Source organism: Nylanderia fulva, unplaced genomic scaffold (genome assembly GCF_048542155.1).
Source record: "Nylanderia fulva isolate GAGA-0341 unplaced genomic scaffold, ASM4854215v1 Scaffold1476, whole genome shotgun sequence".
Classification (NCBI taxonomy): Eukaryota; Metazoa; Arthropoda; class Insecta; order Hymenoptera; family Formicidae; genus Nylanderia; species Nylanderia fulva.
This window is the reverse complement of record NW_028189705.1, coordinates 3826-9309: the sequence shown is the minus strand read 5'-3', so window position 1 is coordinate 9309 and position 5484 is coordinate 3826. Positions and strand designations below refer to the sequence as shown.

At 30.0% G+C, this 5484-nt stretch overlaps 2 long non-coding RNA genes across 3 annotated transcripts; both read right to left on the bottom strand.

Moving 5' to 3' along the window:
- Positions 1-2910: 2910 nt before the first annotated feature.
- On the bottom strand, positions 2911-4161 carry LOC146724129 (uncharacterized). Its single transcript, XR_014924197.1, has 4 exons — positions 4081-4161; positions 3742-3954; positions 3307-3540; positions 2911-3184 (listed from the first exon to the last, which is right to left on the bottom strand). It is a non-coding gene; the product is annotated as an uncharacterized LOC146724129 (long non-coding RNA).
- A 17-nt stretch (positions 4162-4178) lies between these two features.
- On the bottom strand, positions 4179-5100 carry LOC146724128 (uncharacterized). 2 transcript variants are annotated; one of them, XR_014924196.1, is made up of 4 exons: positions 4872-5100; positions 4588-4787; positions 4322-4493; positions 4179-4244 (listed from the first exon to the last, which is right to left on the bottom strand). It is a non-coding gene; the product is annotated as an uncharacterized LOC146724128 (long non-coding RNA). The 2 variants fall into 2 exon arrangements; XR_014924195.1 differs by having other exon boundaries at positions 4322-4438.
- Between the last annotated feature and the right edge of the window lie 384 nt (positions 5101-5484).

Below are 5484 nucleotides of genomic sequence, written 5' to 3'. Positions count from 1 at the left end.
CGTTGGAAAAATTAAAGCGCGCGTTTAAACAGATAAACGCAATGAAATAGATACGCAATTGTTTTTACTTATCGCTGTAAGCTCACAAGCTTCTGACGTGCTATACACTTTTATATAATATATACAAGGTGTCCGGTAACTAACGGACCAATGATTAAGGGCGGATTCTCTGGCTAATTTGGAGACGATTTTTCCTTAGCAAAAATGTTGAGAAGTCAATAATTTTCGAGTTATAAGCGATTGAAAAAAATAGGTTTTTTGAAAACTAAACGTTTTGGAGTTAAAAGTCTAACATAATTACATTCTTCAGTTAATTTCAGGTAGAGTTTACTATAATAAAATTTTAATTTAAGGCTTAGTTATAAAGATACATAATGACAAAGATTGGAAAGTTGTAAAAAATGATGACCTTTTTCGACATTTTTGCTGAGGAAAAATCGTTCCCAAATTGACCAAAGAATCCATTTGTAATCATTGGTCTGTTAGTTACCGGACACCCTGTATATTGGACACGAGTTTCGTTTGTTTCAGATTCTCGAGAGTTGAAGTAGGAACATACGAGTATCATATATCGTTTGTGACTTGCCGAATGAAAACAAGACAGAGAGCGAACGAGATGATGAGCTTAATAGCTCATAATGTTATAAATAAATAAATAAAAAATTATAACCTGACCTACTAGTTATTGAATCTTTTTTTAATAAAATGTTTCATTATTATTATCATCTAAGTCTAAGTCGTTTAATTACTTTTTAGTTTTTTAATAGATAATTTAATTTATTCTAGTCATTTTTATATGAGAAAAATAATATCACGTATACGTTTTATAATGAATTAATATATTTCGGGAACCGAATTATATATTCTTAATAATATAAAAGTGTTCAAAAATTATATTTAACTTTTAATTTTAATTATTTTATAGCAAAGAGTTTCGAAATCTCTTACACACATAATGGGGATTTTTTTTCATCCATATAATTCGCAATTAAGTATATATGTTAATTATTAATTTTAATAAAATAAAAATTAAAATTAAAGGTCAAATATAATTTTTAAACACAAATATATTAAATTAATTATAAAACGTATACCTATGATAGTATTTTTCTCGTACAAAAATAATTAGAGTAAATTAAATTAATCATAAAAGATTAAAAATTAATTAAAGAATTTAAACTTATATTTTATATAATAATAATAAAACATTTTATTACGTCAAACCGTCGTGAAATAATTAAATAAAATTTGCTTAGTAAAAATAAAAGTTACGTCAAAGTCAAGTTTTCTAAGCTTATAAAACATTTTATTAAAAAACAGATTCAATAAATATAAGTACATGTTATATATATACTTATATTTATTGAATCTGTTTGTTTTATAAAATGTTTTATTATTATCATTAATATAAATTATTTAATTATTTTTTTATTTTTTTATGAGTAATTTAATTTGTTCTAGTTATTTTTGTACGAGAAAAATACTATCACGGGTATACGTTTTATAACGAATTAAATATATTTATGTTCAAAAATTATATTTGACCTTTAATTTTAATTTTGTATTTTATTAAAATTAATAATTAACATATATACTTAATTGCGAATTATATGGATGAACAAAATCCCTATTATGTGTGTAAGAGATTTCGGAACTCTTTGCTAAAAATAATTAAAATTAAAAGTCAAATATAATTTTTGAACACTTTTATATTATTAAAAATATATAATTCGACTCTCGAAATATATTAATTCATTATAAAACGTATACGTATTAGTATTTTTCACATATTAAAATGATTAGAATAAATTAAATTAATTATTAAAAAACTAAAAATTAATTAAACGACTTAGACTTAGATGATAATAATAATGAAACATTTATTAAAAAATAATTATAATAGATCAGGTTAATATTTTATTTATTTATTTATTTATTTATTTATAACATCATAAAATTCTGTCCTTTCCGAAATACGCGAACGCTACGAAAAGATAAATCTCGTACATGCCGCCGGACGAGTTCATGAGCATGAGACGCTCTTATCTTGGGAACGTATTAATAGTTACTGCATTGACCACTACTACGATATGGCGCTGAAATCAGTGAGAAATGCTGGTCTCTCCTTCATCCAGACCTTTGGCGATCTGTCTATTAATCTGTGGCAGTAATATTTTGTATTTGCTGGGTGCATTTTCTTTACACCAAATTGGTCTTATTATTATGTGCATAAAAATAAAAAGTATGATAACGTAAAACTGAATATTTTACAAAGATATAATTTTATGTTAAACAATCGCTTCAAATCTTTATAATTCAAAAAGTACTTCATGAAAAAATGTTTTATTATAATGCTTTGGAAAGCTGTCGAGATAAGCTACAAGAATATCTAATAAAAAATAAAGGATTTTAAGTTGACCTATAAATGATCTCAAAATTTGACACCTAGGTAAAAGTCAACACCTTTAGTATTTTTTTCATAAGACCACTATTTTCGGAGATAATTGGTCATTGCCAGACTTTTGAATCACCATGTACATATTATATATATGTTTATGCATAGATATATGCATCTATATACATGTATATATATGTATATATTTCTTACATATATAAATGCATGCATAAATGCATACATATATACAAATACATATGTAGCATTCATCATCCACACCTTTCATTTACACTCTACACTTTTATTACACCTTATACTTTTCACTGCACTTTTACACTTTTTACATCTTTATACATTTGTAATAACTTCAATTCATTAATATACATAATGTTTTTAAGAAAAATCAATATTTCCATAACAACACATTCATTCATTTATTTGTTACATATTAATTCTTTTTGTTCTTTCGCTTTATACTTTCAATGAATAAACATTATTTTTTTAAAGATCTGGTGAATTTATTTATAAGTCGCTACATTTTTGGTGACCCCGACGTGATATTAAAGCCGACGTGATATTAAAGCCGACGTGATATTAAAGCCGACGCATTTTAAAGGCTGATGCGGAATAAGTGCCAAGTGATCGTCGTATTTGAAGTCTGCGAAATATTATTATCGCTTGGAAGAATTGCTGGATATTCTGATTTTAAGAGATTCATTCTCCGGATCTTTGAAACATCAGAGGCGGATTAGTCCTTCACGGAAATTCTCAAATCATTTTATCGGATTCCTGGAACAAGAGGAAAATGCCAATCGATAGATCACCAGTTAGACCCTGTTCGGATACACAGATTGATATGGATTTGGCGAGCGGATCAAATCAGGTTGGATCAGATAATATTAATATTTTACCTTCTCAAACTGGACATCAGGTGAGTGATCCTATGTTACAAATTCACTCAAATGAGTTTCGTTTATTAAAACTACCGACTTTCTGGCATAAACAACCTAAACTCTGGTTTGCTTCTATTGAAAGTGAGTTTACGGTTTATCGAATTCGATCAGATGATATTAAATATAGTTCTGTCATTCGTCATCTTGATGAACAAGCCTTAGTAAACATATCTGAAGTCATTGAAAATCCACCTGAAACAGATAAATATAATTATTTAAAGAAAATATTAATAAATCGCTTTATGGATTCAGAGGAAAAACGTTTGAGACAAATATTAGCTGGAATTGAACTTAATGATAAAAAGCCTTCGGAATTACTTCGAGAAATTCGTCATTTGTCTGGAGGATCTTTAGCAGATAGTGTTTTGCAAATGATTTGGCTTCAACGCTTACCACATAGAATTCAAACGACTTTAGCCGTAGTAGAGGATGTTCCTCTTGTTAAACTTGCGGAATTAGCCGATAAAATTGCTGATCGGGACGGCGGTTTGCAAGTCGCGGAAGTTTCCAATAATGCAAATAATAAATCTTCGGATTTCGCGGATTTGCTACGAAGAATCGAAGCTCTTGAAGTTTCTCGTCATCGAGATCGTTCCAAAAGCCGGTCTAGAGAGAATAGAAGATTTAGATCGTTATCGCGTAACAAAGACAAATCAAATAAAGATATTAAAGATACATCAATTTGTTTTTACCATAAGAAGTTTGGTGATAAGGCTAAACGATGTACTTTACCTTGTTCTATGTCCAAAACATTCTTGGCTTCACAGGAAAACTAAAAACGCCGCTTAAGACTGAGGCTGCTTACGACGGTGTTTCTAACAATTGCCTCATTATTTTCGACAGACATTCAAATTTGAATTTTCTTGTCGATACGGGCGCTGATATATCGTTGTTACCTAAAAAGGTTTTATTGAAGCCGTGGCATACTAATTTAAAACTTTTTGCCGCAAATGGTACTCAAATTAATACTTACGGTTCTAAAACTTTAATTTTGAACCTCGGTTTAAGGAGAGAATTCAAATGGAAATTTTGTGTCGCGGATATTCAACGTCCTATTTTAGGCGCCGATTTCCTTTGTCATTTTAATCTCCTAATTGACATTAAAAACAAGAAATTGATTGATAACGTTACCGGTCTTATGAATACTGGAAAAATTCAAGAAATTGCGCATTTGTCAATTTTTACCACATCTCCTGATTCTGTGTACCACAAATTTTTAACCGAATTTCCAGGACTCACCCGTTTTTCTCCAATTTCCTCGGTAAAAACGCATGGTGTTGAGCATCATATCTTTACGGAAGGTTCTCCTAAATTTTCGACTCCCAGAAGACTTACTCCTGAGAAACTTAAATGTGCCAAGGAAGAATTCAAGTCTATGATGGAGCAAGGAATTTGCAGGCCTTCAAGCAGCTCCTGGGCAGCCCCTCTACATATGGTACCTAAAAAGGAACAAAATTCTTGGAGACTGTGTGGTGATTATCGTGCACTCAATTCAGTGACTATCCCGGATCGTTATCCCTTACCTCATATTCAAGATTTTTCTTCTTCACTTTTTGGTAAGAATATCTTTTCTAAAATCGACTTAGTTAAAGCGTACTATCAAGTACCCGTCGCTAAAGAAGATATTCACAAAACAGCTGTCACTACTCCATTTGGGCTTTTTGAATTTGTCGTAATGCCTTTCGGTTTACGAAACGCAGCCCAAACTTTTCAACGGCTCATGAACTCTTTACTTAATGATTTGAGTTTTGCCTTTTGTTATCTTGATGACATTCTTATTGCTTCTAAAGATGAAAAAGAACATATTGCTCACTTACGCATTATTTTTGATCGTCTTCAACAAGCTGGAATGACAATCAATGTCGCTAAATGTCTTTTCGGTCAAAGCGAGATTTCTTTTCTTGGTTACTTAGTTTCTAACCAAGGAGTTAAACCTACATCCGAAAAAGTGAAATCAATTATTGATTATCCTAAACCTAAGACACTTCATGAATTACGCAGATTCTTAAGAATTATCAATTATTATCGTCGCTGTCTCAAGGATGCTGCAAATCATCAAGCTCTGTTAACAGAATATTTAAAGGACAGTCGCAAGAGGGATAGAAGAATTATTTCTTGGACTAAAGAAGCGGAATT